This window comes from Sparus aurata, chromosome 7 (genome assembly GCF_900880675.1).
Source record: "Sparus aurata chromosome 7, fSpaAur1.1, whole genome shotgun sequence".
NCBI classification, from domain to species: domain Eukaryota; kingdom Metazoa; phylum Chordata; class Actinopteri; order Spariformes; family Sparidae; genus Sparus; species Sparus aurata.
Genome location: NC_044193.1, coordinates 16,485,263 through 16,509,375, shown reverse-complemented (window position 1 = coordinate 16,509,375; position 24,113 = coordinate 16,485,263). Strand labels below are relative to the sequence as shown.

Genomic DNA, 24,113 nt, shown 5'->3' with positions numbered 1-24,113 from the left:
TCTTCCTGGAGTGCATTTGTGAGGTCACACACTGATGTTGGATGGGAGGGCCTGGCTCTCAGTCTCCGCTCTTATTCAGGTGTTCTATCGGGTTGAGGTCAGGACTCTGAGCAGGCCAGTCAAGTTCATCCACACCAAACTCTCTCATCCATGTCTTAATGGACCTTGCTATGTGCACTGGTGTACAGTCATGTTGAAACAGGAAGGGGCCATCCTCAAACTGTTCCCACATAGTTGGGAGCATGGAATTGTCCAACATCTCTTGGTATGCTGAAGCATTCAGAGTTCCTTTCACTGGAAATAAGGGGCCAAGCCCAGCCCTTGAAAAACAACCCCACACCATAATCCCCCCTCCACTAAACTTTACACTTGGCACAATGCAGTCAGACAAGTACTGTTCTCCTGGCAATCTCGTGGAAGTGATTGGAACACCTGATTTCAATTATTTGGATGGGAGAGTGAATACTTTTGGCAATATGTTGTATGTATTGGAAACACTTGCTGCTCTTTACAGATGCAAAACAATGTGTTTTTAAGATTTTTAAAGATTGGGTCCCCCCCCCACTTGTATGCCTCACCTTGGTTTAGTCCTCTATACCAGCCTGCACCTCCACACACATTAGCATATTAGGTACCAGTGTCTGGTGGTGGCTGACCTCCGGTGAGTAGCCACTTTGCAAAAGTTAACTTAAAACAAAAAATGTGTCTGACTTATTGATAGTTAAAAAACACATTTACAAGGATCACAGATTGCATTTTGTTGCATTGTTCGTCAATGCAGCCACAATATTGACACTTGGCAGCCACTTCTTTTAATATGCTGGTACAACCCTGAAGGTACTTCCCTTTAAATTATTCAGTATAGTTTAATAGTAGTCATTAGCGTTTCCTCTAATAGTACAGCAGTACTTTTGGCTGCACATTTATTGTGAACTTCAGGAATTGCTCTTCATAAATGTTCTATTTATTTTCCCCCCATCAGTGAAATGAAGTATCCGCCCTTGATAGCAGACAGTCGAAATGTGCAACCCACTTGATGTGTTGAGTTCTCAGAGAAATTCAGAGTTGTCGTGTTAATATCTTTAGCCTTGTACAACCTGCTTTAGCTGTATGGCAATGTATTATAGTCATGCCAATAAACTTTTACAATAAACAAGTTCAGTACATATATGAAGTGACATTTAATGACAAAACTGCTATGAAATTAAGATAATGAACCACTAATGTCACTGTCAGCTCAGACGTGATATGTAGTGCCTCACTTTCTGGTTAAAAAACTATTTGAGGGAACCTAAAAAACACACATGAAATATAAACCAAAGTAAAGTAAATAAATTGCTGATTGATGAGCTGATAACCTCACAAACAGTCCTCGAATGGGCAAAGACAAGTCTTTCGAGTCACCATGTCCCTTGTTCATTCCTTTTTTTATTTTGGGTTACTACTAGAATAGGTTTACATGCTTTAATGCTCACAAACACATCAGTTATTTCATACTGTCCAGTGCTGCAGCACTGTATTCACCCTCTGTCTGAAACGCTCTGTTTTAGCTCCTGTCCCTTCAAGGCCTGCCCCTTCCAAATACCCACTCCTCTCCTCTGATTGGTCAGCTCACACATGCCTGACACAACACTACTAACAACAACAGAGCAGCTATGCCAAATCAATGTCTTAATCGGCAAACCAACCAGAATTAACTATGCAAATGAGTGATATGGTGACATGATGTGATGTCACAAAGTCACAGAATTAAAGGCGGGACTGCTGACGTTTCCGCAGCGATGGATTCTGTTGGAGAGACGAGGGTCTGTCGGTGTGAACTTAGACCTTTTCAACTTTCAAGATCTTTTATGTGAACAAGAACCTTTATAAAACAGTGAAGGAAAGGAAAAACAAAACAAAAAGCATAATAGATTGTCTTTAACTCAAGTCCAAGTCGAGTCACAGGTAATTTATTTTCTGTCAAGTCAAATTGCAGATCATTAAAGTGGTGACTTGAGACAACTCGAGTCCAAGCCACAACAGCTCCGCTTCTTTCATGCAGAACATCCCGACTTTATGAACTGACACGCATGCTGAGTTGCATCTGAGCGCTTAGCTGAAAAAAGAAAGTTAACAACCGACATAATGAGCGACAATAAATCTTCAAGCTGAGCCACACGTATCAAATGTCCACGCCTGTCTTAAAAACACAAATCCGAATGTGAGAGCAAGAGACCAACAGTGAGACAGCACAGCTGAGAGTTTGGTCAAGAGAGATGGCCATTAACAGTGTAAATGAAGGGAAACATGTAATGACAGGACCCCAGAGTCACTGATGAGGGTGATGGATGGCTTTCCACTCAAATACATGGCAGTTCATCACTCACTCCAGACGTAAACACACACACAACTTCTCAGAGCACATTTCAGCATCACACACTCACTCCCACTCTCTCTCATTCTCTCCCTTATTAACCTTCTGCACATCCACTTATGCATTACAATGCTGTTCAGCATTGTATTGCTGGCACCGCAATCACATATATGGCCTTGGAAAACACTCATGAATACACCACGACCACACGCACATACACACATACATACAAGTGCGCGCGGTGAGCATCAGTCACCGTTGCCCTATCACATACCCTCATTAGTCAAAGAAGGAGAGCACTGCCACACAGTATTCCCCTGTCATCTCCGTCTTCTCTGTCTGTCTCTTTGCTACAAACGGTTATCATTATCTATTATTTATCGCTCGTTATTTCCAGTAAATTGATTAATCTTTTAACAAACAAAATGTCAAAAGTAATTATAAAATAGTCGTCACAAACAACAGCATGATGTCTTACAGCAGTTCCCAAACATCATTAATTAACAAATTCATACAATATGGCTATTACTGGCAAAAGTTTGGTATTTTTGCTTGATAAAAAAATGTTTCATTTCAGGCTGCAACTAGGCTACTGTTGTTGATGAATTTCTTGATTATTTTACTAATTAGATGCATTCAATAATTATTTAATAATAATTCATATTGTTTGTTTTGTTTTCTCATTTAATTTGCGTTATATTAAAACAATATTGCAGCAACCAGCAGACATTAGTTATTTCTACTTCTGGACTGCAGTTACATGATGTTGGAAGTAGTAAAGTACAAATATCTTGCTACTGTACTCAAATAGGTTTTTCAGGTATTTGTACTTTACTTGAGTATTTATTTTTCTGATAACTTTTTCCTTTTACTCCCTCCAATTTAACACAAATTTAACATTTCTCAAAACAGTCCTGTTAGTTTAGTCTGAATGCATTTGAGGGGAATTATCGATTATTTTGTGTCGCTGCATGCCAAGACATAACGAGACAAAAACAGGCAGAGAGGGAGAATGGGGAGAACAGGTGTGTGATGACAAAGGCAGTGAAATAGAAGTGAGCTTGAGTTAGCTTCGCACAGAACTGTCCGGTAGTAACATCCTCCAGAGGGATACTTTTACTTCTACACTTTTTGTACATTTCAAAACCTGTACTTTCTTACTTCTACTCATGCAAAGAATGTGAACACTTTTGCGACCTCTGAGATGTATCGACTTGTCATTTACCCCACAAAATGTCCTAAAATTGCTCATTGTTCGGTCAAAAAAATAAAGATTAGAAACAAATCTAGTGGTGATATTGTGAGTTATTAAGAAGCAAGAACCAGAATTTTGTAATTATTTCTGTTTTATAAATAACCTTTATATTTAACATTCATGCACTAACCCTTAACTCTCTTTTACACTGTTTTGCGCTTGTGTTGGCACCTTATGCAGCATCGGTCCCAGAGGAATGCAGTCCTATCGCTGCTGTGTGCACTCGTACATGGATGGGTTGCCATTAAGTTTATTTGAGTCTAAATGATCTCTCTGTTTTCATAATTGTTGTCATTAATTTTCTGACGATGGAACTAAGTGATTAATGATTCATTTTCTCTCATTTGACTACTGAATTAACCAGCTAATTGTCACAGCGCTACACGCTGCCCTGACAGATAAGCCTCACGCTTTTGCCCACACTTCTCCCTCTGGTCTTCACCTCTTCCTTGCTCTGCAGTCAGGGGACACTGTGTGGGGCACAGAGGTCTTGGGTAAACAGTGGGTCTGCAAAGTGCTTTTTCCCAGCCTGTGTATACCTGGGTAATAGAGGCAGTAATGGAGTTTGTTCAGGCTAAGGTAATCCTGGAGCTGTGAGCACGGCATCTGCTGCTGTTTCTCTCTGTTCCACAGCAGGTACTGATGTCGTTGTAGCTGTCACCGTTACTGTCCTACAAAAGCCATTTGGGAAGCAAAGCAACGCGCGTGTGTGTGTGTGTATGTGATTGTGTGAATGTGAAAATAAAAACAGTGTGTGTGTCCTGTATGTGTGTGCATCCTGAGCAGAGATTGCCTACAGAGAGGGTGATATTCTGCTGAAATATGTGTGTGTCTGTGGGGAAGGGAAGGTGTCTGGGTGTGTGTGTGTGTTTGGAGTCAAATTCTGCGTGTGTGTTTGTACAGACAGAGAAAGAATCTAAAAAATATATGTGTTTGGATGTTATAGCTCACCTTTGGGAGGTGGGATAAGAACAGGGCTGGCGGCTAGGAATGAATTTACGGGGCCCGATCTCCCAGAAACAATTTCTTTATGTGGGTTACAGACATTTAGAGTGGCTACTCGTCCCCCCTGGGCCTCAGCGCACCACACACAGCTGCTGGAGATGGCCAATGAAATACAGAACACCTTTTATAGGACACATGCTTTTTATTTATTTTTATTTATCCCTGCCAGCTTTCTTTCTATTTTTCCTCTCTCACTCTCTCCATCACTGTCTCTCTCTCTCTCTCTCGTTCCTGATTCTCATTCTCGTTCTTTCCTTTTGTCATCCTCTCCTCTTCTCCTCTCATTGCACACAGCTACACGAGGTGGAAAATGAAAAAGAGATCACCTTTTATAGGACACATGCTGTACTTTTTTTTTTATCTCTTTCTGGTGGCTCTCTTGGTCTCTCCCTCTCTCTCTTCTCTAGACAGAAGATTTGACATTATTCCCATGACTCAGAGGGCTTATTGGTAGAAGAAAAGGATAAAGGAAGTAAGTAAGAGAAATGCAGGTGTGTGTGTGTGTGTGTGTGTGTGTGTGTGTGTGTGTGTGTGTGTGTGTGTGTGTGTGTGTGTGTGTGTGTGAGAGAGAGAGAGAGAGAGAGAGAGAGAGAGAGACATGAAGAAGTTTTGGGATATGGAGACATGAAAGCTGGCTGTATTTTTTGAGTCTAACTCTTTGTGTTTCGTGTGTCTATGTGTGTGTGTGTGAGAGAGAGAGAGAGAAGACCTTCCTAATATAAGGAATGACATTACATTACTCCGCTGGTTTGTGAAGCAGTGTATTATCCCCTACTTTGCTTGTCATCTCCCCTGTTTCCTGTCGTATTTCCACTAATCGTTATGTAATAAAGCTATAACAAGCCCAAAAAAGGGAAACGTCTTAACTCATTAATGTCCATTGGAATTGCACAATTTCCTTTTCAAATTGGTTTAAGTAGTCGGCTACCTCGCAAGCTGTTCTCACTGTCCTTCTCAAACTAACTGCCAAGTATATACTGCGGTATGGTACAGCAGAAAATAGAGCATGGATGCCCAACAGAAATGTAGAAATTATGCCCAGGTTTGGTCATGTCAACTGATGGTGCTTTCACGTACTTTAAGTGAAAATATAGTGGGCAAAAAAAGAGCGAAAAGAAATGTGGTGTGTAAATAACTGATATCAAGCGATTGACTTATTGTCTCAAGTTCTGTACTTAAAGGGGCACTACGTAGTTTTGGAAAGAAAGCCATTCAAACTCAAAACTTTGAATAGTTAAAATATTAATGAGGTAATAACATAAACTATTTATAAATATTTATAATTTCGATAGCTGAATAAACAAGCTGTTCTCCAAGGAAAATAAGCCCACAGAACACTGTTTGTAGCTAGAAAGGTGGCAGGGTCCGCCACATATAAACTAAGTAAAACAGTATGAAGTTGTGTTGTCCTTTAACGTCGGTTTGTCTGTTTAGTTTATATAAGTCAAAAAACCATAGAGTTTGTTTGTTTAGTTTGTTTAGGCATAAAATCATGAAGATCTTTTGCTTCTGATTAAAATTCTTCAGATCAGATTTTTACTGCAAATTGGTTGTTGGTCTCCTTGGTTACTAATGAATGGCTTCGGTGTCGGCCTTGAAATAACCATATCGGTCGATCACAATCTTTCTCCACCTAAAATACATGGATTTCTTTGTAGGGGCTGGTGCCATCAACATGAGTGTGACAACAGATCGGCACCCCCACAGCAGTATTAGTCAGTCCTCCACATCCTTTTATACTTTGACAAAATGCAGCCTGATCTCACCTAAAACCTCAAAAACCACAAATTCACTTTGCAAACATGTCCTCATCCAAAAGCCCAGCTCATGAAAAGATAAAGGCACTAGTGCACCTACAAACTCACACGCACACACATCTGTCTTCTGTAACACGTCGTCCTCTATCTCTCGTGTTATATCTGTTAAATTGTCTCCCTCATTTTGTAGCTTCAGCAAACATGGCAATTCATATCTCAGTAACATGAGGAAAGTACTACACTGTGTTTTATTCATTGGAGCCCTGGAGCAGCCTGTCGCAGGAGGGAGGCCGCGGTTACTAAATGTTTCCTAAACGACGGGGTATAAACGTCGATTTGTAATTACTTGATTACATAAATGCATACTGAATTCTGAGGCTTTTTTTAACCTCCATCGCCGACTCTTCTCTTTGTCACAGCCGTGGTTGGTCATGTGAGCAGGGAACCAAAAGTGTTTATCGAATGAACCGGTGATGTAACATTTCATGATGGCATTCATCAGCCTGTGGCCATATTAAAAATACATTTGAGAGGCAGTCCGGGAGCATCTAATCAGCGACCGCACATTTGTTTCTCTTAATGCATTCCTGTATCTCCCCATAAACCTCAACATCCAATCTTCCTCCCTGCTCTACTCCTCTTTCTCTGCTGTCAATCACGTCCCTCTGTCAGCTCTCTTCCTCCTCTTCATTTCTTGGAGCTCACTCACTCCGGCTCCTCTGTGTTCTTCACAGAGGCGCTTGGAAACAGAGGGAGAGTCAGAGACAGACGGAGCAGGAGTATGTCAAAAATGTATTCACACACAGTTGGGGTGACCATCTTTGGTTGCTTCAAACCGGCTTGTGGGGCACGCAGGAGGATTAATAAAGGAGTCAAGGTTATGAAAAGGCGAGCAACAGACATGAAATAACACTGCGAAGAGGCACAAGTGTGAACTTCAAGCGCAAAAGGGGCCACTATAAAACCTTTCGGCAAATAGTCTGCAACCAAACTGATGGACTACTGTCACCATTAAAGGTCATCGCATGCATCACCATCTACAGTGCGTCAGGTGATCCATGGTGCTGCGCAGAAGACGCCCACCACAGCTTTCGGAGTTTCCAAAACACGCTCCTCACAAACAGTATATCCACAGTAGACCCCTGTCATATAAAGACAATGCTCATAGGGACATAACACAGCTCGTAAAACCAATCAGCAAGACCGCTAAACACCAGCTCCAGCCCAGAATAGCGCTCTGAATCCTTCGCCATATGCCCGTAAACGCACAGCTAAGACCTGCGCGCCCCTAAGTGCGTGCGTGCGTGCTTGCTTGCGTGGGTGTGTGTGTGTGTGTGTGTGTGTGTGTCTGAGAGAGAGAGAGAGAAGAACAGAGGAAGAGAGAGAGTGAGAGGCAAGCCTGTGCAGGCTGTGCAACACCTGAAACAACCGCAATCATTTGTCTTCGCTATAAAATCACAAGCGAGATAATAAAAGTGATGCCACAGCAGAGCGGGCTGATGGGATTTCACCATGAGCAATCTTTTTTTTTTCTTTTTTTTTTTTGCACTGCTCTCATGTTTTCATAAAACCAAATCCCTGTCATTTCCCTTAAATGGAACAGATGATAATCCATTCTGTGCGTAAATGGTTTTCAGAGAGGAGATAACTGTTTCTACAGTCTGATTCATGCGTGGCAGGTGTGAAACAAATTTACTTTTTTAAAAATATTTTTATTTTTTTTTATCACGCACACTTTCATACAGTTACGGGGGGGGGGGAATAAGCCATGGGATGCGCCCGGCTGTTCTGTGCAGTTGATCCATACCTGTTGGTGCAGTGTGCTCTTGTTCTGTTAGCCCAGCAGATGAACCTCTCTCCTCATAGCCGCTCCGCTGTCCGACACGGAGGAGAGGCTCGCATCCCCCTCTCAAGCACCATAAAACGGCTCCTCTCTCAGGTTCGACTGGAGCGGAAAAGTTATAGCATATCATCCACCTCCGCTGGAGAGAAAGGGAGCCGGCGGCAGATGTGACCTCCCGGGTTAAAACCAGCGCGCAGCGTTACTCCGGTGCGAGAAAGGCTCCCCTGAAAGTTCCGCTCCTCTTCTCCTCCTTTTGCTCAGCGGGTGAGGCAGGAAACTTAGTTATTAAGACATACCAACATGGAGGAAACATCAAGCCGCACCTCCCCACCCAGAATTCCCCTTTCGTCCTCTTTAAACGGGGCGAAGGGAAAGTAGCCCAGTGCGGCGGGACAGAGGTGCGCTGCGGTCGGGGAGTCAGGCAGACTGTTGGTGTGCTCCTGTCTGTCCGCCTGGAAGATGGAGAGCGCTGCTCCGACTGTCTGCTGGGAAGTGGAGCAGCGCTCTCTAGCGGACTCAGGATGAAACCGCTGCCTCGAAAAAGGCGCATGCAATGAACGTAAACGATACTCTGTACAGTAATGTGAAGAAGGCCATATGGGCTGCGCCAAGACCTGTTGGATACACGAGATTATTATTCGTCTGTTGTCGGCACAGACTGGCGGACACGCAGGAAGAGGTATGGACTAATGTGTCAGGGGGCACACACATACACACACACATACACACACAACTCCAGATGCGTCAGCAACAACTCTCAGGGGGTTGGAAGCAGGACATGAAATGTTTGTGTCACTTCAAGTAGGACAAAACAATATTGGCTCTCTCTCTCTCTCTCTCTCTCTCTCTCTCTCTCTCTCTCTTTCCCTCAACTGTGTGAAGTTCAAATTAAATTGAACTCACTTTAGCTGAGCTATGGCCATTTCCCAGTAGACTACACCAAACAACAGGAGCAGAGGGGTGATCGACACCATGCTCGACTAAACTGACCTGGGTGTGTGTGTGTGTGTGTGTCGCAGTCTCTTCCACCGCTGCCTGAAATGACCTGAGCTGCCCAAAGAAGTTTACTCACAACAAATGACTTTGTCCAGACTCAGTCACTCTGACCAGTGCAGTTCATTTGAGGAAGCAGCCCCACTGGCTCTAGGGGGTAACCGTGTGTGACTGTGGCGTGCATGTGTGTGAGTGTGTGTGCGTGCGGCGCGCGTGCATGCATGCGGGGGCGGGGTGTGCACTTTCTTCTCTGGCTGCAAGAGAAACAGATAGACAGTAATAGGTATTAAGGCCACAGAAAGTCCGGCAGGACACAAACTTGGTCGTAAAACACTGAACACACAAACAAAGCCGAGTCAATGAAACAAAGTACATCTGAAGTTCTGGGCTGCGTATGTGTGTGTGTGTATGTACTAAAGATATATATAGGAGTCCGCATGTGAGTGCCAGAGTTTTTGTGCGCGTGTGTGAAAGATGTAATCGAGGTGATGATGTATTGTTGCACACATGGATGACAGGGTAATTGATCCATAGTGGGGGTGTGATTGTGCGCGTGTGCATGTGTGGAGGCCTGGTGCCAGTCATATATCATTTCACCCGGTGAGCTAATCTGTTACTCTGACAAAGAGTTCAGATTACTGATATCTCCTCTCTTTTCTGCCTGCTTTCTTCTGCCTTCTCCTTTTCTCCTCTTTTTTCACCTTTTTTCGGCAAACTTGTAGTTTTTACTTCTCATCCTCCGATCCCTTCATATTATGTTCTTGATACACCAAATCATTGTCCCTCTCTCCATCGCTCTCTCTCTCTCCAGTAACACGGGTTGAATCATGGATAACCTCGGCATGGGATTTGTCTTCTGCACCGTTCTCTGGCAGCACGGTTAAACTCAGCATGTGGACCGCAAGATAACAAATAGAGACACACATGCATGCAGAATCCCAGGGCTGCTTGGAAACCCTCAAAAATCAACCCAATTCTTTTGGGATCTGTGGCATTTGCACACATACATCCTCACCCACACACACACACAGACACACTGCAGTTGGTGGCCTCCCAACGACACAGAGAGGGATTAAACATGTGCCAATCAAAGACACTGGTGCATTTCTTCCACAGAATAGGTAATCAATTCCCATAGAGAGAAGCATTACGGACCGCATGGCAGCCTTGGAAAAACATGTTGTGTGTTCACAGAGCCGCACATGTTAGCACATACACAAACACAAGGAGGCTTTGACAGAATCAGAATCAGAAATACTTTATTGATCCCCAGGGGTAATTGGTCCCGATACAGTTGTTCCCATTCCAGGATAGAAATATATATATATATATATATATGTATATATATATATATATATATTTATATATATATATATATATATATAAGCATAGAGGAATTATAAGAACATTAAGAAGAATAAGAAGTACGTGAAAATCAGCGCAGTTGGCAGGAGACAATGTTGGCAACCGTCTGCAAACCACTGATGCGTTCATATTTGTATGTCTGCGCTACGTTCCATGTGACATTTCTACAAAACGTGCCATATCACGTTCACATTATGTGTACATAACCTGACTTTCTCACCCGGAGGCAGAGGGGATGGTGGTAGAGTCACAGACAAGAGACTGCATGTCAACATTTGTATATGGCATCATTGGATGTTTCGAAGGAGATGTAGGTACAAGATCCAGCTGTACTTTGTGGCAACAAAAAAAAGAGGTATTTTTAGTCAAAACTTGATATTTTCCTAACCCTAACCAGGATGAAGTAAAGCTGAACCTAAAGTAGCGATATAAAGAAATGTGAAGTTTCAATGCTAGCGATTCTTCTGGTGATTGGATTAGTGAGAATATGTGCACACATACTACAATATATAATAACAATATAACATGTTAAAGTATGTGCGTCAAAAAGGAATATTTATATAACATATATCACAACATTAAAAAAATAAATAATGTTGAGAAATGGGATATATAAATGTGCAAAATGCAAGAACAGTATTTAAACAATAAACCGGATGCATGGGTCGTGACACGAATCAGACCCACGTCACTCAAAGGTAACGGTCTTTGTATTTAAAGTAATAAATGATAAATAAGACATCTGCAATAAATATTAAGAATGGATGTTGACATTTGCCTTCTCACCAATCAAACTCGATTCTCTTCTACAATTTGCAGGACTCTGTGTGATAGACGAAGTCCGAGGTGAAGTGGGTGAAGAGGAACATAGAGAGGACTGTCCTCTGTGGGGCCCCATTGTTGCTGACCACTGTTTCCAGTGCACAATGTTGCATTTACACATACTGTCCAGGACACAAGGGATCCGCTTGCAGAGTTTACAGAGCATCTCCAAAAAGTCTAATCAAAATCATTTCAGGTCAATTTTAAGCCCAAAATCCCAAATCACTTTGCCTCAGGGGTTTCGCAATCTGTACAGGGCATCAAAAAAAAACACAACACACATAACCTTCCGTCAGTGAAGCGAATGGTAAATCAGCTCAACAGAAAAGGTGAAATGGAGACAAACGCTGCTGGACTGTGAGGTAATCCGTACAAACACATGTTCCTGCATATACTCATGATAATCTGAGATGCTAATGAGTGCTGACAGTGTAGAACTGGGCAGCTGCCACATGCAAAACCTAAGAGAAAAAGATATTATCTAAAGTTTAAAAGGATGAAACTGCTGTTCTATATTTTTGTCCACATGTCCCATCAAGACCAAAACCCCAGCCCTTAGCCAATTGGTTGCTATTGAAGAGGTAAATCTTTAGAGTGGTGGTAATTAATGTTATTATGACCACAGTGTATTGAATGACATTGTGACAATATAAAAGGGACTGCTCATTAACCTTCAGAGAATAAGCCCCGAAATCTGCAGCTCCACTCAGCTTTTTATATAGAATAATTATGAGTTTCAGCTCAGTGTTTATATGTCCAGCACACAATGACTGTATTGGTTCACTCTCTCTGCTCCTTTAGTGTCAGTTGTTGTTGCTGCAGGCTGCTGTTAGGCTGCTACAGTGAAAAAAGCTCTAAAATCTACTGTACACTACCTGCTCGGCACCTAAAAGCAGACAGACACAATTAGTTGATCACTGGTGAGCATAGTAGCTGATTTGTCCCCCAGGAGTTAGAGGCAGGCATCAAAAACAGTACTAAAAGAGAGTGATTAATGGGCTCACATTGGCAAACAATGTAAATAATGTTGCTCTGCAAGTGCTGAATCGGGAAAAAGGCAAATCCTTTGTTAACACTCACTATGTGAACTTAAAAAGGTCATGACTTGAGTTACAGACGACAAGGTTGCCAAACAGGTGACCACAGTTCAAGTCTGCTTCTCTGCATTTGTAAATGGGAAACTACTGGATATGTCTGATGAGGGACCATGGCGTTTCAACATTCGTAAGTGTCACACAACTAGATATTTTCAAGGAGTCTGGGATGATTTCCAGCTGTGTTCATTGCCATCAAAACCAGGTGTTTTTAAGGAGACCTCAGGATATTTCCAGCCGTGTTTGTGACAAACAAAACAGATATTTAAGCAAAACCATGGTGTTTTCTTTACCCTAAAAAAGTGTTGTTGTGACCAAAGCATAAGCACAGCATTGTGACAACAGGAAATCAGTGTTTGTGAGAGAAATAAAAGAAAGAAAGAAAGAAAGAAAGAAACATAATGTTTGAATTCATCTGTGGTAGTGCACGCTGGTTCTTCCAGGTTTAGAAAAAGAAAAATACAACGAAAGTGCCCTCTAATGTGCATATGGCAGATAAAACATGATAAAGTGCCCTTCCAGTGGACAAAACGTGGTTAAGTGTCCTCTCTTCAAATTTCTCCGCGCTGCTGCATTTTCTGGATAACAACTAAGGTCGACGGATAAGATATAACATACAAGTTTCCCATTCTAAAGGCATTACATGCTAGTAGATTGATTTAACTGTTGGTTTTGTTCTTTTCATGGGATTTGTTGCCAACTGTCGCAATATTCTCACTGGCATCACTAAACATGCCTGGACAGATCACAGTTTCATGTAAAAACATCAAAGTGAGGATGGAAGCTTTACACACAGTATTATGTGTGCTCATGTGCATGTGTTTCAGTGCCTTGCCAGATAATTCTTATTACCAGTACCATGTGGCACGGAGTCCAGAGTGCATCACTTCATTTGGAATAAACACTCGCAAACAAACACACACACATTGTCTTCAGCGTTGAGTTGGCAGGCAGAAATACCAGCATTAGCATATGAAAGCCAGCAGCTGGAAGGTGTAGCTGTCACTGTTGTTGTTGCTTGTTGCCTGTTGTGTTATCCATTTGGATGGCAGCTCCTCTGTTCTCGCTAACCCTCGCCTTACTTACGCTCGCTGTCGCACTCCCTCCTGTCTTTGTGCGCGTCTCCTTCTGTCTGTCAGTCACGCTCCTTCTTTTGCTCTCCTTGGACTCATACATGACTAATCACGTCCCTCAGGGAGTGTAAGGGACAGTGGTGCTTGTGTGTACGCAGAGTGGCCACCCGCTACAGACGGCAGTACGCATGCGTTGTGTATCGTGCTCTGTCCGACTTTTCTTGATGAAAATTCAAACTTATGCTGACTTCAAGGAAATCCTGAAAGTTATTTCCTGAGCGTTCCCCTAATCTAGAAATCTCTGCATTCATTAATAAAATGAAACAGCTGAAAAAGCCTTTTTTTTTTTTTTTTTTTTTTTTTTTACTAAAGTAGTGCTTCTTAGAACTCAGAATAATGCAAGTTACAGAGTAAAAAAGTTACAGTAGATCACTTATCGCAGGCTGTAAGTTGAGTTGAAAGACAGAGCTGCCCTCGGCAAAGAACACTTTATCTCAGATAGCAGCAGGGTGCAACATACCAACTCCACGCTCTCCTCTTGTCTGCTTCTCTCTTTCTCTCACCCAAAGATGTAAATGTTCAAACGGACTAATATCTTCAGAGCTGCGATGAGCATGAAAGACTGGTCCCCGCCCTCATTGCTAATTGATGGCCTTGCATCGCAGCATGAAAGCCAGATGAGCCTTGCTTGAGACTCTCATTAGCGGTAACTACATTACAGTTAGGTCCATTAAAATTGCATTCCAGACATCCTAGACATACCTTACACTGATCTTCTCTCAGTCTAATTCTTGCACTTTAAATGTCACTTACAGTACATGGAAGTGAGTTCAATGATCTCATCGCAACCTGGCCCAGACTACACATACACAGGTTTTTCTCAAAACGTAGCTTTGTCTGTGTATTCTGCTCATACACGCAACACTGTTTTAGAAAACTCCTCCAGTAGGCGTATCACCATTGGCAAAAAAGATGCTACATGCACTGATACACTGACTTGAGAAAGAAACAAACATGCATTGGAAATGAAAAGGGAGACAAAAATGGCTGCTGACAACGTTTTGATAAAAATAGGAGGATTCCGTAAAGAGTAGTCACGTTTTCTTGCTAGTATTTTCTGTAACTAGCAGCGCCTTCATGTGCTGTCGGAATTATCGGAAACCCTCTCCACCCTTTCAAGTTCGAACAACTACTGGAAAAGTCAGAGAACATTTCCTATGTGCCTCCTTGTCACTCAAATACTGGAAACAGCTTTCTTTTTTTTTTTTGGGTGTCCATGTTGCTCGCAGATTCTGACATAACGCACATGAAAGCACCGAAGTTGGAAGAATGACTTCCCAACTCGGGAAACTGGACCATCCAACGAGCATGTGAATGCAACACAACCAACCAACCCTAGAGTTCACCATCTGCCTCCTGTTTACAACGTCACATTATCCATAAATATGCTATGATGGTGAAGAAGAATTTGGAAGAAAAATGTGTCACTAATGTGAATAAAATTTGAGATATTTGAACATTATCATCACCTCAAGCTCTTTTCCACACCCATCCTAAATGCAGACATTTACATGAATCCACACCTTTCCTTGTGATTGGGCAAACCACATGAGCATCATTCTATTTCAACCTGGGGATTTTTCCCCTGAGAAAGACATGCTAGATGCTGACCGTAGGCAGTTGTTGAACCTAACACTTAAGATCAACATGACAGAGTGACTGACAACATTTCCCGGCTGGCATGGCAGCACCTGGAGATCCTCCAGGGACAGCTGGAGGACGCTGCCTCAGAAAAGAACTTCTATGATGCTCTGCTTGCCATTTTGCTGTTGCAGAATGCAGGTAAAGTTACATTTATTGCTCCTATTTTGGTTTTTTTTTGTGAAACAATTATACAAACCATATGTATAACTGCACCTCGAATACTTTATATGTATTATTGAAAAAAAGCAATAAGACAGAACATCAGACTGTTTATTAAATCACATGCTGAAATTTGAAGATTTAATTGATTTAAAAACACATCTTGGATCATTACTGCATGTAATTCTTATGATGATGTGATGCTGTAATGACTCTCTTTACCTTATCCACACTAGTGATGTCAAAGGACAAAGAGGCGACAACACCACAAATCCTCTTTTGAAATATAAGCTCAGTGGTCCAGTACCCCCCCCCCCCCCCCCCCCCCCCCCCCCCCCCCCCACACACACACACACACACACACACACACCCACAGAGGCTTGAGGACATCCATGACAGCAGTGTCCTCATATACACTTGACTTTGATAAACACAACATAGAGGAAATGAAGAATGTCACTATTTGATGTTCTGTTCTCAAAATGTCACTTTCTTGTGTTTTGTCACGCTGCACACTAACATAGACACAACAGGAGTGCAGCAGGGACACGTCTGTTGGAATTGAACGTCCTCTGCAGGAATTACACATTGTTTCTGATGTAAGCTGTTCAGACAACCAAACCTGAAACTAGAGTTTAACTATTTTGACTTCACTGATTTGAATAAGATGTGTATCTTGATCACTGAGCTAGAGAGCTTTAACATTTATGTTTTAAGGTTAAACGTTATTGATAAAATGTAAAAAAGGAGGATGTGGGACTTGATAAGTATTTGCTTGTCCTATTCCTTTCATATAAATGATTCACCGTATGTAGTTTATTGGAAGTTTGCTGTATGTTTGCGGATAATTGTATTGGTTATTGTTGTTTTTGTTTACTTAAATACATTTTTTATGTTACGTCTTGAAAATAAAATGTAACCTCTTCATATCTAATGTTGTCAAAGAATTTGACTTTTTTCCACTTCTCAGGCTTGGTTTGACCATGATGGCAATTTAATTTAGCCAAATGTACCCGTACGTTAACCATGGACAACAGGTCCTAATACCCAAACTTACTTCCAAAACAACATATATAACTGTTCTCACAATGACAAAAAGACTGTGACAAATTGTACCAGCAACAACTTTTGGTTTCAACAAGACACAAACAGCAGTCTCCCGAGCGTAACTCCTGTCCTTGTTTGTCCCGACCACCGACCCCATCCTCTCCCATGTATGGAGTTTAACAGTCTAATATAACATCACTTAATTTTCTCTATCGCTCCCCTCATAATTACTTCTGGGGCCACCAAACAATAAGCGTAAATACAGGTCGAGTTAAATTGCTTGCACATACAACCTATACAGCCATTTTTTCTGGTGACAACAGCCAGATAAAGAACTAAGTAGAATACAAAACGCTTGTATGTATTGTTTAGAAATGCATGAGACACCTCTTTTGTCACACACGGGCCCCTCTGGAACAAGAAGAGGACCCAGAGTGATGATCCTTAACTTCTCAGATGTCCATGTGTGATGGGAGTCAGTTATCCCATACATGGAGGATGATATGCACACCAGCTGGATCGCTCTCTCGGTGCAACGAGAGAGGGTGCATGAGACGGGTTTCCATGGCTTTTTAAAATATTCAGTGGTGAAGATGATGACGCGGGTTCACGAGGCATTCTGGCTTGAACAGTGCAAACAAAAGCTGTATTTTCTTAATGGTTTTCACAGAGTAACGTAGAAAAAAAACGTGTGTGTATGTGTACTAGGAGAAAAATAGAGAGAATTCAAGACTTGGAAGTCAGCTCTGGTCTCTTTGTTCTCGCTCTACTTGTGTCTTGACCTCTCAGCTCCACTCATCTGAGCAGCGGGGCCGCGGGATGTAATCTGCCGAACACAATGAGATACAGGCGTTATAATGCAACAGCCACTCATAATCCAAAAGCTTTTCAGGAAAAACAACGTCCATAAAAATCCCGGATTATGTTGTTCCACACCACCGGTTCAGGGACCCGAATATCTGTTGCTCCTTCTGTCTTTCTTTTTTTAATCCTCTCTCACTCTCATTTTATCAGTCTTTCCCTCTCACAACCTCTCTCTCTCTCTCTCTCTCTCTCTTTCTTTATCTCTCTCTTTCCTTCTCTAAATCTCATAAACAGCTTTAGTTCTTATCAGGATGGGATCAGATAAAAAAAGGCTCTGTTTGAGAGCTGAAGAGAAAAGTTTTCTGCAGATGTATTTGTCAGGTTTATATTGTACTATTGTACAGTTAGGAGAGACACGGCAGAGAGAGAGAGTGAGAGAGAGGCAGGGAGCAAATAGTTTCTTAAGGTTTAGAGACTGTTCTTCCACATGCATTGAAAAGTATCAGCAGATACTGTGCCCTTTACCCATCCCTGCATCCCTGCTGTGGCTCCGTGTACATAAGCTGGATTAGAGGGTCTGACACAAACACAAGCACAAGTGCACGCCTTTAGCTTTACATTTTGGAGCAGCACAGCTGGATATTTGGCAGAAGTGAAACGGGATTATGCTTTTACTGTCTCCTCAATTCCTGGTTTTTATGTTTGTGTGGGCCTGCTCATCCCTGTAAAGCTTTACAAGAGGGAGGCAATTGTTTTTTAAACTCCTTGCGAACATTGTCAGCTAAACAAAAGTCTGTCCCGCCTGGATTCACATTCCTACAGGTTTAAATTGCTTGATCGTCAGACGACATCCCATCCATACAGATGTGTGTCTAAAACCCCATAGAGGCATCACTGTGCAAAGCACGGCCACTGAAAGCAATTCAGTCCGTTTGTATTTGCTGCCAGTGGGACTACACTGCATTGATTCATCCGTCTTGCTCCTCTATCACCCTTCCTTTCCCACCTGCTTCCCCCTTTCCCCTCACTTCATTCCTCTGAACTCCTCATTTTCCCCCTGACGACAACACCTACACGTAATTAATAACAATACGTGCAGACCATTGGCTCCGATGTGGGAGCATTTTATGTGAGAGGCAGCGGGGGGGAATTTTCACTCACTCGTTCTCTGTTCCCAGCAGTGTCTTTTACTCAACTGACTCCAGCTTACTGAGGAAAAAGACACCAGAGGGAGCCAAGATAAAAGACACTTTGGAGAGCAGAAAACCAGTGAGCCCACATTCTCTGCCACTAATAGCACTATTTTGAAGAAAAATCAGCTCCGAGCATGAGTAGGAGGTGGCAGACGAGGTCGGCGGTTATAAATGTCGTCTTGTGGAGAGATACGTTTCCTTTCTATCCTGTTCTGGCCTAGTTTAACACTCCTAAACTTATCTTCTGAAGGGCTGAATGAGCATGAACAGTAGGCAGCACTGGTTCAAGGGGATGTTAGTGTTGGTAAAATTAGTCTCTTTACACACCTTATATAAAGAAAAGGAGTTATTATGCAATCACGAAGAAAGAAAAGCATTCAGGAGTACTGAATGTTAACATGTGTGGGATTTGAGGGCCCTCTAGTGGTCAGGCCTGAATGCATTTTGGCTTTTACCAAGTGTTAAAGGCCGATGGAGCAGTAACGAATGTAGAATGGAAAAAGAAAAGGAAGTGTTTGTTGATGATATGTGTTCTCGGACACACCCGGGCCAGTGTGCCACCCATGTGTAAAAGCTAGTCCAGGTCAGAGCACTCCGCCCGACACATCCTCATGTTTTGGTTTGTTTCCCTTTACTTAGCTGTCACAGCACGATACTCCTACAAAACATTTTCACATTCACGTTGGGTCAAAACAACCCTGGTAACATCCTCATCTTTATTTTATGTTTTGTTTAGCTGAATAATTTATTGTTCTATTAACAACGGTTTTCACTGTTTTTTAATCTGTTTTTTACTGTCTCTTTCATATGAGCATTAAAACATTGGCCACATTTTGACTGACATAGTGTTTACCTGAATATGATGGCTTATATTTTGTTGAACATTTCAGACTTGTTAATGTCTAATCCGCCTTCTCTGTTCCCTTTTTTTAAAAACTTTTATTGTGATAAATTATTCATTGATTGTATAAGGTAGGGGAAGCATAATCACCATTACAATTGATGGCAAACAAGGTGCAGTGTAACACATCAGTACAGTTACTGTGAAGTCTTGATTTGCAGCTATGGATTGTTTTCACAACTGATTAACCTGCCAGTTATATTGTGAATTAACTGGTTAGTAAGCATTTCATCTTTAAAATGTCAGCAGATTGTGAGAGATGCCCATCTGAAGTTGCTAGATCCCGTAAAGCCATTTTCAAATTATCTTGGTTTGTTTGATTGACAGTCCAAAAATAAAGAAACCATATAACATTCATATTTGAGAAGCTGAACCCAGTTAGACTTTGCTCTATCGATACATTTCAGTTTGCCATTACAGCCTGTGGCTTCAGTATTAGGATGTTTTGCTTCACACTATAAATTTGTTGCATGATGATCAATGTCAAAAACATTGTGTCTCTAAGAAAATGTACTTGCTGATCTGTGGGACCTTTGCTGTCTGAGTACTAGCAATGAAAACAAGTCCAGATGTGATCTCCGGTCTCCTAACCAGACTATTCAGATGGTTGTCTGATGATTTTCAGACAAAAGAATGAAATCAAACTGGTTGATGACCTGGATTTCCTTCTGTTCCTCTGTCACCACTATCGCTCACAAGATTAACCTGGCACACACAATGAGGTGCGTGCAGGTTGTACTATGTGTGTAATGCCACTAAGTGTCACTGTGTCCTCACATCTTAGTTGTGTTAGCAGATTCAAAAGGGTGAAGTGAGGACATGTCGTCCACCTCCTTTCTCATGAGTAAACTTCCTCTGGGGCATGATGGGTGACTCAGTAGTTCACCGCCGCCTCAAACTTTTTCTTTCGCTTTCTGTGTTCACTGATCCAGAATGACTTGTGTAGGAAAAAGATGAGAAATGCCCAGCATGTGTTTGATAGATAGATATGATGATAGATAAAATATGTTATTGATGTTTTGATGTCCTGTCCTCGGGGTGAAGGTACTCTACAACCACAGTACTGAATTACATAAGCTTTGATGAATCAATGAATGGTTCAGGTCACTGTGGGCCTCCCTGGTAGCTCACTTGGTAGAGTCCATCCTGCAGCGGCCTGGGTCAGATTCATCCACCTTCTCTCCTGCTTCTATCTGGTCTCTCTCCTGCTGTCACTATCTACATTAAGATTAAAATGGTCAGTGGAAGTGATTATTGACAAGCTCTTGAATTTGCTTTGCGTCTCACATGGGAAAGTGCAGTTACGCTTTTCAAGTATAGAACTAAAAGAAATTAATCAAGAAAAGACCTCCTTTATGAAACTTCATCAAACAGAGTTGTTATAGATGGATGGATTGTGGATGTGTTTGGTTTTTTTTATTCTGCAACTATGTTGATCAACAGCATATCCTTTCTAAAGGTTCACATGCCACACAATGAAGCAATGTCAGTACAGTCTGTGATACTGCCTTAAAAAAAAATCCTTTAAACCCAACAGTACACCACATAATGGTGACATGTTGAGACTAGAGTCTACTGTGCAACTCTATGTCACATTGCCCCAGGCTCAGTCCACAGAATGCCATATAGTGTTTACCGTCTTGTAATCCGTTTGCACAGTTGAAGAATCTTGTCTGCCAGTATGTGTACTGATTTCCACCTCAGTATTATATATTTGTTTAACAGTGTGACACATCTACTACTTGCCATTTAACATTTTCAATTTTACATTATACATCTTATGATTGCACCCTTGAGAGGCAGATAGGGGGATTGTTCATAGACTTGTTTTGGTTTAACAGTGTGAAGGCAGAGATTTGTGTTATCATTCAGCCCGTAACTGTGATAGTTAAACCCTGCTTGATATATTCTCATTGGGTGGTAATGAGCACTTGATCTTGGGGGATCAAGTGGATGATGCAACAATCTTTGATGCTTCACTTCTCCTCTCTGTAACAAAAGTACATTTTTCCACCAGCTGTATTTGGCAGTCATAATTCCACTACTTGAACACCCAACAACGGAAGTCACCTCCACGGTTTACTGCCGCAGGAGTGAAAATTAATCAACTCTTAAAATTCCCAAGTTAAAATAGATTTTTCTCTGAGCGCTCCTCCAGTGTCAGAGTACAACCTGATGTCACTCTGGGTGTTCATTCTAGAGATGGGATTTATGGCTCTTTGAGGGGAGCCGGATCTTGGTGAGCCGTTCCTTTCAAAGAGCCGTTCAAAAAACTGGCTCATTTGACTGATTTTTAAATTTAGTACATTTTAAGAGGCCAGCCTAGTGGTAACTCATTTTATCTTGGAAATAATCATTGGGAGGTATGATGGGGTGAGATTTGGAACAAAACTGTCCTCCTCCTAATTAAGACCACTGCAGCTGCTCTGCTCTCCGGCAGGGGCAGTCACGTGTTTGTTTTTTTTGTTTTTTTACGCAAAGGCAGTGTGCACAACTCAGGTGGCGTCATGCTACATTTGCATATCTAATAAGCACCGTCCAGCTGGACTGCGCTCCTCCCCATGTAACTTCTCTGTCCAACTCAGGGGAGGAGCAAAGGAGGAGCACACAGTGATATTAAAAAAAGAAAAAAAGAAAAAAAAAAAAGAACGGTTCCCAGCTGCGACTTGGATCTCATCATTCATGTTAACGAGCCGTTCAATAGAATCGGTTCGTTCATGAACGTCACAACACTAGTTCATTCCTCCAGAGAATCTGGCTCTGCACCCGAACGCTCCACCTATGGACACAACACTTGGAAAATGTCTTTAGTTTGATTGTCTCTGGTTGGTTTGTAACAAAATATATTAAACACATGTCCCCCAAATCTTGGATGGAGGATCAGTCTTAGCCCAGAATATACCCCAGTAACTTTTGCTTCGGATCTGGATAAAAAGGCACGAATGAAGGAACGTTTTTCACTTTCTTTAACTTTGCGATTTTCAACATTTTTGTAAATTTCTCTGGGGAATGAATCAGGCATATTTAGGTGGCTGGTATCTATGAGTGAGTACAAAAGGAGACTGTTGGACCTTGGTGGAAGTATGTGCTTTACTGTTGTAGACTAGTTGACTAATCGATCAAACTATTATGATGATTGTTTAATAATTCATAAGAATTCATTGTGTTAGGCAACAACCTATCCTGGATATCTCAGAGGTGAGGAATGGCAGTAACAGAAATATCTGTGGGTTATGGCCTGTTGGTGGGATTCAAAAAGGAATTGTTTGCTTGTATTGACTCTTATTGGCCAAAATTACATACTGTGCCTTTAATAGAGCAGGGTATTTTAAATTGGACGATGCAACACAGCCAATATGATAGTTTGCTCTTTGTATTAGACCAGGTTGCGCCACACTGTCAAAATGAATTATCACTTATCAACAGCATGAATTTACTTGTGATAGCACACATTTATTCCACCTCCACAAGCAGATCCACTGAATGCTGCATTTCAATTTAAATGAACCAAAGAAGCTCAAAACTTTGAGTAATTCAGACTCTAAGCTGACTCTTTGTGGACTGATTCAAGTAAATGTCAAAGTTCCCACGTCTCCAAACAATCCAACCATCTAAATCTACAGAATTTAGATGCACCACAAGAGCATAGTGTCAAAATAGCAGTTATTATAGGGACTGTAAAAAAATGATAGAGACTGCTGGCATGTTGTAAATTCATATACATGGTTAAAGTTCTCTCTGAACTGTAAGCAGCACTTCAAACACTCGTCTTCCTCCAGTCAAGACACATCAGCCAGCAGCTCTGCCTCACGGACAGCTTACAGAAATAGCATCAGTAATCTATGGGACTGGGAGGTGCCGCTTTGCACTGCTTTATCTGAAACTACAGTATGTGGGTATTACCATGGAAACTGCAGCGAACTGTCCAAATTACTGTCAAAAAGCCAGAGAAGTGAAATACATCCAGTTCGAGGCGGAAGATGTGGTTACCAACAAACAACTAAATCTTTGCTTTGACCTCTTTTTCCCCCTGTGAGAAGAGAGAAGCAATGCGACAGAAGTTTGCCGCAAGGTGTTTCTCTTTGGGCACATTTAAACTCCCTGATTTAACGAACAGAGTCTTGATAAGAGATGTGCGTGTGCATAATGGACTACTGTGAGTTTATAAGACGCCTTCTGTTAGTGGTTGTCGTGAAATATCCTTCTTACCCTGGAGCTGATGTGTTTGCACAGTGTACTGCAACTCAGGGTTGAATGAAATTATTCACAGAGAGAATGGCATGTTAAAAAGCTCAAATCCCTGTTGTGTGATTTCCTGTTGCACTGTGGGAGAAAAGCACTCGGGGTCAAAGTCCATTTCCTTACACGAGGAGGAATAATAATTGTTGTTAAGATATGCATAGTAATGAGAAGAGGATGTATCCAGCTCAGATATTACAAGACACTGAATAACATTGATCTATTCTTCTTCTTCTAGTATGATAGAAAACGCAGCTCATGCTGACAATTTAAATGACAGAGCACCTCTTAATATAAATGATGTCATTATTCTCTAACCGTAAAGGGGCGGGCACCTTGTAACGGTTGAATCCTCTCAACCTATAGCGTGCAGGCGCTGGAATCTCAAACACTGTGCTGCGTTCATGTGACGTCGGGAATATAGTGCTGTGACGCAAGAATCTATCTATGTATCTATCTGACCCTCAATGCAAAATGTTCAGTCTAGGTTTTATGTGTTTCCA

At 41.8% G+C, this 24,113-nt stretch overlaps 1 protein-coding gene across 1 annotated transcript in view; it reads right to left on the bottom strand.

The window, feature by feature from the left end:
* The window catches only part of LOC115585755 (chemokine-like protein TAFA-2), a 92,629-nt gene extending 83,946 nt beyond the window's left edge, over positions 1-8,683 (bottom strand). The window contains exon 1 of the mRNA XM_030424375.1: positions 8,181-8,683. The gene's annotated coding sequence lies outside the window, so the exon portion shown is untranslated. The remainder of the gene's footprint in view (positions 1-8,180) is intronic.
* Positions 8,684-24,113: the final 15,430 nt, after the last annotated feature.